The sequence below is a fragment of the Aotus nancymaae genome, unplaced genomic scaffold, assembly GCF_030222135.1.
Source record: "Aotus nancymaae isolate 86718 unplaced genomic scaffold, 86718_ANA_hifiasm-v0.15.2.pri h1tg000076l, whole genome shotgun sequence".
NCBI classification, from domain to species: Eukaryota; Metazoa; Chordata; class Mammalia; order Primates; family Aotidae; genus Aotus; species Aotus nancymaae.
Genome location: NW_026988491.1, coordinates 16,645,780 through 16,655,095, shown reverse-complemented (window position 1 = coordinate 16,655,095; position 9,316 = coordinate 16,645,780).

Genomic DNA, 9,316 nt, shown 5'->3' with positions numbered 1-9,316 from the left:
CTTAAGAGAAATTTAAAAATATGTCCACACAAAGACTTGTATGTGAATGCTCATAGCATTATTCATAATAGCCAAAAAGTAGAAACAACTCAAATGTCTATCAGCTGATGAATGGATAAACAAAATGTGTTATATCCGTGCAATGTACACAGTACATCCATACTGACACATGGTTGAACCTTGAAAACATTATGCTAAGTGAAAGCCAGACACAAAGGACATACATTATTCTATTTACATGAAATGTCTAGGATAGGTAAACCTACAGAGACAAAAAGTAGATAAATGGTTGCCAGGGGCTGGAGGAAAGAGGAAATGGGAAGTGACTGCTAGTGGTTATGGGGTTTCTTTTTGGGTAATGAAAATGTTCTGGAATCATAGTGCTTATAGTTGCATAACTATCTTTCTGTTTGAATAATGCATGGCTTTTGTCTTCTGACTGGATCCTTTCAGGTATACAGAGAGCCTACAATTAGCTGTTCCAGGTCCCAGGTGAGAGGGAGGTTAGGACAGGGGTGATCGCAGTGAAGATGAAGAAGAGGGACTGGCCAGATGTCCAGGACTCAGTGACCATTGGGGAGGGGCTGCCAAGGAAATATGCACAGGCCAAAGACATATTGGTAAAATAAAGACAAAAGTATTGGAGGGGGAATTGTCAAAAAGTATCTATTTTGCCACTCTTATTTCCAGCAATAGTCTAGAATTTCTGGACTCCGGGGAAAAAATACAAGTGGGTTCCAGGCCTGGCACAGTGGCTCATGCTTGTAATTTCAGCACTTTGGGAGGCCAAGGTAGGTGGATAACCTGAGTCAGTTCAAGACCATCCTGGCCAACATGGTGACACCCTGTCTCTAATAAAAATACAAAAAAATTAGCTGGACATGGTGGTGCGTTACTGTAGTCCCACCTACTCGGGAGGCTGAGGCATAAGAACCACTTGAAGCCAGGTGGAGGTTGCAGTGAGCCGAGATCACATCACTTTACTCCAGCCTGGGTGACAGAGGCAGACTCCATCTCAAAAAAAGAAAAAGAGAAAAAAAAATGCAAGTTGGTTCCTGTTTAAAGAGCTTCAAGAAGTTCTTTAAAACTATTCCTCAAGACAGTCCCTGGAGAGGCTGTGTGTAAACAAGTCCTACAAAGACAGACCTTTACTTCTCCAGGGTGAAACAAATCCATCTGCACTGACTTGGAGTGTGTAAAATAATAGAGATGATTTTCCTTATTAAAAAGACTGACCGGTTTACAAATGAGAATAAGACGGTAATTTAGTTGTATATACTAATACCTAGATGTAAATCCTCACTCCACTTACAGCTGGGCAATCTTGAGCACCCTACTTAATCTCTGTGCTTCTGCTGCTTCTATAATGGGGATAATGTAATACAATATTCTACTTCCTTTAGAGGGGATAATAATAGCTCCTACCTCATGGGTTTATTGCTCAGGAATTAAGTAGCTAATTTATGTAAAGCACTGAGAATGGCACCTGAATAAGTAGTTATTCAGGCCCAGGCTTTTCTACATGGTGGTTTTTGCCACCTAGCTTGGGAGTCCTCAGACAAAAAGCTGTGGGAAATCAGTCTCTCCCGCTAAATAGGCTCCCCATCCCTCCCCTGACCCAAGCCCTTTAATGACCAGGTTTAGGTTTTCTGAATAATTAAGCAGAAAATGCAGAGTTCCCATATATCCTCTCTTCCCTCACCGTCTCCCCTGTTGTTAACATCCTGCATTAATGCAGTACATTTGTTATAATTGATAATACTGAAACATTATTATTAGCCAATGTTCATAATTTACATTAAGGTTCACTCTTTGTGCTATACATTCACTGGGGTTTCACTAATGTGTAATGAGGTGCATCCACTGCTACAGTATTATACAGAATAGTTTCACTGCCCTAAAAATCCTTGTTCCACCTGATTCATCCCTCCCTTCCCTCTCTTCTACTTCTGGCAATCATTGACCTTTTCACTGTCTCCATAGTTTTGCCTTTTCCAGAATGTCACACAGTTTGAATCATACAGTAAATAACCTTTTCAGACTGGCTTCTTTCACTTAGCAATACGAATGTAAGGTTCCTTCATATCTTTTCATGGTTTGACAGCATATTACTTTTTAAGCAAGGTACTAAAATGAATAATATTCCATTGTATAGATGTACCAGTGTTTACCCATTCAACTATTCAAGGACATCTTTGTTGCTTCCAGGTTTAGGCAATTACGAATAAAGCTGCTATAAATATTTGAGTGCAGATTTTCATGGACATAGATTTTCAACTTATTTGAATCAATACCAAGGAGCACAATTGCTGAGACATATGGTAAGAATATATTTAGTTTAGTGAGAAACAGCCCAACTGTCTCCCAAAGTGTATCATTTTGTACTCCCAGCAGCAATGAATGAGCGTTCCTGTTGTTCCACATCTTCACCAGAATTTGGTGGTGTCAGCATTTTGGATTTTAACCATTCCAATAGGTGTGTAATAGTATCTCACTGTTTTAATTTGCAATTCCTTAATGACATATGATGTTCAGCATCTTTTAATATGTGTGTTTGCCATCTGTTTATCTTCTTTAGTAAGGTGTCTGTTCAGATCTTTTATTTATTTGTTAATTAGGGTTTTTTTTGGGTGGGGGGAATGGAGTCTTGCTCTGTTGCCCAGGCTGGAGTGCAGTAGTGAGATCTCAGATCACTGCAACCTCTGCCTTCCGGGTTCAAGAGATTCTCCTGCCTCAGCCTCCCGAGTAGCTAAGATTACAGGTCCCCACCACAACACCAAGCTATCTTTTGTACTTTTAGTAGAGATAGGGTTTCGCCATGTTGGTCAGGCCAGTCTCAAGGCATGAGCCACCACGCCTGGCCATGGTTTTGGTACTTATGTATTTTTGGCCTCAGAGAATAAGTCAGCAAGTGTTTCTCTCTGTTCCTATTTTCTGGAACATATTGAATTTACCAGCAAACTCGTCTGAGCCTGGTGCTTTATTTTTTGGAAGGTTTTAATAATAATAATAATTATTAAATTATTATTATTTTGGAGACAGTCTCACTTTGTTGCCCAGGCTGCAGAGCAGTGGCGTGATCTTGGCTCACTGCAACCTCCACCTCCCGGGTTCTCCTGCCTCAGACTCCCAAGTAGCTGGAATTACAGGCAACTGCCATCATGCCCAGCTAATTTATGTATAGACAGGGTTTTACCATGTTGGGAAGGCTGGTCTTGAACCCCTGACCTCAAGTGATCCACGACCTTGGTTTGGGATTACAGGCTCGAGCTGCCTCAGCTGGCCTGGAGCTAGAGTTGTGAGCTGTTAACACCACACCTGGTCTGGAGCTAGAGTTTTGAGTTGTTAACAAAAGAAAAGATGAAGGCCAGACGCGGTGGCTCACGCCTGTAATCCTAGCAGTTTGGGAGGCCGAGGTGGGTGGATCACCTGAGGTCAGGAGTTCAAGATCAGCCTGGCCATCACGGAGAAACCCCATCTTTAAAAAAAAAAAGAAAAGATGATTTCCTTCTCTGTTGCTTCAGAGAGGCAATAGTTGTCTTTTCGGTTTGGAGAAGAGTTACCTGAACGTGCCCTGCTCTCCTGTTTCACCATGTCTGTGCCTAGAATGCTTTCTATCCACCCCTGTCCCTATTCCACCAGATGTGTGCCACCACGCCTGGCTAATTTTGTTTTAGACGGAGTCTCGCTCTGTTGCCGTTGCCCTGGCTGGAGTGCAGTGGCATTATTTCAGCTCTCTGCAACCTCTGCCTCCCAGGTTCAAAAGACTCTCCTGCCTCAGCCGCCTGAGTAGCTGGGATTACAGGTGTCCACAACCATGCCCAACTAATTTTTGTATTTTTAGTAGAGACAGGGTTTCACCATGTTGGCCAGGCTGGTCTTGAACTCCAGACCTCATGATCTGCCGGCCTCGGCCTCTCAAAGTGCTCGGATTACAGGCGTTGTGCCACCGTGCCTGGTCCTTTTTTTTTTTTTTTTTTTTTTTTTTTAATCTTTGTAGAGACGAAGTCTCGCTATGGTGACTAGGCTGGTCTTGAACTCCTGCCCTCAAGGAATCCCCCCACTTCAGCCACCCAAAATGCTGAGATTAAGCATGTGCCACTGCGACCAGCTGGCCTTACTTTTCAATACAGTCCCATTGGGGATTAAGTTTCAACATGAATTTCAGAGGGAACATTCAAGCCATAGCAGGAATTAATAGAGAAAATCAGCAAAACCAAAGTTGGTTCTTTGAAAAGATCAATAAAAATTTTGGTTTTGGCTAGGTACAATGGCTCATGCCTGTAATCCCAGCATTTTGGGAAGCCAAGGCAGAAGGATTGTTTAAGCCCAGGAGTTTGAGACTAGCCTGGGCAACAAAGGGAGAACTTGTCTCTACAAATAATAAAATTTCACTGGGCGTGGTGCTATGTGACTGCAGTCCCGGCTACTGGGGAGGCTGAGGCAGGAGGATTACTAGAACCCAGGAGGCCAAGGCTGCAGTGAGCCATGTTCATGCCACTGCACTCCAGCATGGATAAAAATCATGTAATCAGAGAGATCCAAGATGGCTGATGATTAGCAGCTCGGGCACGTACCTCCCAGTGAAAGAGCAAAGAACGAGAGGACGCCACACTTTCAGACGAATATTTGTTGCTCACAGACCGGGAGATTCCCAGTGGAAGAGCTCCACGGGTCGCCAGGGCGACTCTTGTGGCCGGCGTGGCGGTTTGGCTGGTGCCTTAGCACGCCAGTTCTTGGTGCAGAGTCCGGAGATTGCCGGGCAGAAAAGCACCATCAATCTTAACACCGCTGTTTTGGCCGGCTCAGTGGATTGCTCAGATTTCGGCGCAGGGAATCAACAAGTTGGACGTCAGAGACCCAGTTAGAAAGTCGGTAATTATAAAGACGACAGACAGACAAATATATAATGAAGGGAAGAAACCAGCGTAAAAAGGTAGAGAATACTCAAAATCAGAATGCCTCTCCCTCTACAGGGGATTGCAATTCCTCATCAGTAACGGAACAAGGCTTAATAGATTACACCTGTGTTCCAATAACAGAAGCAGGTTTCAAAACGTGGGTGATAAGAAACTTCTGTGAATTAAAAGAACTTGTTCTAACCCAATGCAAAGAAACTAAGAACCTTGAAAAAAGGTTTGACGAACTGTTAACGAGAATGGACAATTTAGAGAAGAATATAAGTGAATTGATGGAGCTGAAAAACACAACACGAGAACTTCGCGAAGCATGCACAAGTCTAAACAGTCGAATTGATCAAGCAGAAGGAAAGATATCAGAAGTCGAGGACCAGCTCAGTGAAATGAAACGAGAAGACAAGAATGCAGAAAAAAGGATGAAAAGGAATGAGCAAAGTCTCCAGGAAATATGGGACTATGTGAAAAGACCTAATTTACGTTTGATAGGTGTACCTGAATGTGATGAAGAGAATGAATCCAAGTTGGAAAATAATCTTCAGGATATCATTCAGGAAAATTTTCCCAACCTGGCAAGGCAGGGTAATATTCAACTCCAGGTAATACAGAGAACACCACAAAGATACTCTTCAAGAAGACCAACCCCAAGGCACATAATCGCCAGATTTATTAGGGTTGAAATGAAGGAGAAAATACTAAGGGCAGCCAGAGAGAAAGGTCAGGTTACCCATAAAGGGAAACCTATCAGACTTACAGCAGATCTCTCAGCAGAAACCCTACAAGCCAGAAAAGAGTGGGGACCAATATTTAACATCCTTAAAGAAAAGAACTTTCAACCCAGAATTTCCTATCCAGCCAAACTAAGCTTTATGAGCGAAGGAAAAATTAAATCTTTTGCGAACAAACAAGTACTTAGAGAGTTCACCACCACCAGGCCTGCTTTACAAGAGCTTCTGAAAGAAGCACTATACATATAAAGGAACAACCAATATCAGCCTTTCCAAAAATACATCAAAAAGCAAAGAACTTTAACACAATAAAAAATTTACATCAACTAATGGGCAAAACAGCCAGCTAGCATCAAACGGCGGTATTAAACTTATATCTATTTTAATTGGATAAAAAGCCAAAACCCATCGGTATGCTGCATCCGGGCCCATCTTACATGCAACAATACACAAAGACTCAGAGAGAAGGAGGAAGATTTACCAATCAAACAGAGAGTAAAAATAAACCAATAAACAAAAAGCAGGAGATGCAATTCTCGCCTCTGATAAAGTAGACTTTAAAGCAACAAAGATCAAAAGAGGCGAGGAATGACATTACATAATGGCAAAAGGATCAGTGCAACAAGAAGAGCTAACGATTCTATAGATCAACGAGATAGAAAATTAACAAGGATATTCAGAACTTGAACTCAGACCCGGAACAAGTAAACTTAATAAACATTTATAGAACTCTCCACTTCAAATACACAAAACATACATTACCACCTCACACCTATTCCAAAGGTGACTATATAATTGGAAGTAAATCACTCCTCAGTAATCGCATAGCATTTCATAGGTTTAAATTAAATATTGGTTGGCTGTTTGTTTGTTATCTTCTTCCCTTATTCCTTCCTGGCTACATCATTAAGTATAATTATCAGTATAAAAGAGGTTTTCAATACCCATTACTAAATTGCAATCTAGCCTGGGCAAGAAATCAATACTCCCATTCTCTCTCCCTCTCTTTTCCTTCTCCCTCCTCCCCATTCTGTCTCTCTCTTTCTCTTCCTTTTTCCTCTTTCCTATTTTCCTCTCTTTCCCTTTAAAAAAAAAAAAAAAGAAAGAAAAAAGAAAAATAAGACAAAAAAAATCAACAAGACTGGAATAACACTAAAAAAAAAAAAAAAAAAAAAAAAAAAAAAAAATCATGTAATATAAAGTTTATCCTTTTAATAATTTTTAGGCCAGGTGCAGTGGCTCATGCCTTTGGCCTGGGTGACAGAGCGAGACTCCATCACAAAAATAAAAGATTTAAACATGCAGTTCATAGTGTTAACTGTATTCACATTGCTTTTAAAATAGGGGTTTCCAGTGAAATTTCTTTGCAATCTTGGCTCACTGCAACCTCTGCATCCTCGGCTCAAGGGATCCTCCCACCTTAGCCTCCTGAGTAGCTAGGACTACAGGTGTTTACCACCACGGCTGGCTAATTTTTCTATTTTTTTTTTTGGTAGAGGCAGGGTTTCACTGTGTTGCCCAGGCTGGTCTTGAACTCCTCAGTTCAAGTGATTTGCCCACCTTGGCCTTCCAAAGTGCTGGGGTTGCAGGGATGAGCCACCATACCCAGCCAGTGATTACTTCTTTAAATGTGCAAACACCTATGTGAGGCTAGGAGGATCACAAGGAATCAGGGAAACATGACAACACCAAAGGAAGAACACAAACTTCTAGTAAATAATCCAAAGAGATGTATATCCATGAATTGCCTGATAAATAATTCAAAATAATTGCTTTAGAGAAATTTCACAAACTACAAAAGAACACCAATAAACAATTTAATGAAATCAGGAAAACAACACAAAGCAAGAACAAAATGAGAAGTTCAGCAAATATATAGGAAAATTAAAAAGAAATTCTGGAGCTGAAGAATATAATGACTGAACTACAAAATGCAATACAGAACTTCAGAAGATGACTCAAGCAGAAGAAAGAATCTGCAAACTCACAAACACGTCATTTGAAATTATCCAAGTGGAAGAGAAAAAATAAAAAAGAAATTAAAATGTGTGAAGAAAGCTTATAGGCTTTATGAGACACTACCAAGTGAACTAATATATACATTATGGGGTTATGAGCTGAAGAAGAAAGAGAAGGGAGTAGAAAGTATATTTGAAGAAATAATAACTAAAAAGATTTCCAAGTCTTTGGGGAGAAATAGACATCCAGACTAAAGAAGCCCAGAGGACCCCAAATAGGTTGGACATAAGTCTACACCAAGACACACTATAATGAAACTGTCAAAGTCAAAGAATTGTGAAAGCTGCAAGAAAAAAGCAACTTTTTTTGGTCTTTGTCTCAAAAAAGAGAATCGGCAGATTTCTCCACAGAAATTTTGCAGGCCAGGAAAGAATGGATAACATCTTCAAAATATTGACATAAAATGGCAACCAAGAATACTATATCCTGCAAAGCTATCCTTTAAAAATGAAAGGGAGATAAAGTCTTTCCCACATAAACAAAAACTGATTTTGTCACCATTAAACGTGTCTTACAAGAAATGCTTAAGGGAATTCTTCAAATGGAATTAAAAACATGCTAATAAGCAATGTGAAAGCATAAATCTTACAAGCAAAGGTAAATATATAGTCAAATACAAAATAATATAACACTGTAATGGTGGTACCCAATTTACCCACAACACTAACACAGAAGTTGAAAAACAAAACTATCAAGAATAACTATAACCACAAAAATTTGGTAATGGAGTCACAATATAAAAATTCACAATATAAAAAGAAGTAAACTCTAACTTGAAGAGCACATAGTGGAGGGGAGTATGCTTGTAAAGTTTTTGTATGCAATTGAAGTTATCATCAAATTAAAATAGGTGGTCGTAACTAAAAGAAAATGTAGCCAGGTGCAGTGGCGCATGACTGTAATTCTAGCACTTTGAAATGCCAAGGGAGGCAGATCACCTGAGATCAAGAGTTAGAGACCAGCCTGGCCAATATGGTAAAACCCCATCTCTACTAAAAATATAAAAATTAGCCATGTGTGGTAGCATGCACCTCTAGTCCCAGCTACTCGGGAGGCTGAGGCATGAGAATCATTTGAACCTGGGAGGCAGAGGTTGCAGTGAGCCAAGATCATGCCACTGCACTCCAGCCTGGGTGACAGAGCGAGTCTCCATCTCAATAACTAAAACAAAATGTATACATGCCTCATAGTAACCACAGAGAAAAAGCCTGTAGTATATACACAGAAGATACAGAAAAAGGAAGAATGAAAGCAAACCACTATAAAAAATCATCAAATAGGCCAGGCGCGGTGGCTCATGCCTGTAATCCCAATACTTTGGGAGGCCAAGGAGAGCGGATCACTAGGTCAAGAGATCGAGACCATCCTGGCCAACATGGTGAAACCCCGTCTCTACTAAAAATACAAAAAAATTAGCTGGGCGTGGTGGTGCGTGCCTGTGGTCCCAGCTACTCAGGAGGCTGAGGCAGGAGAATTGCTTGAACCTGGGAGGCGGAGATTGCAGTGAGCTGAGATAGCGCCACTGCACTCCAGCCTGGAGCCTGGCGATGGAGCAAGACTGTGTCTCAAAAAAAAAAAAATCATCAAATAACAAAAAAAGAAAAGAAAGGAAGAGGATAAAAGAGCTGGAAAACAGACAGAAAACAATTAACA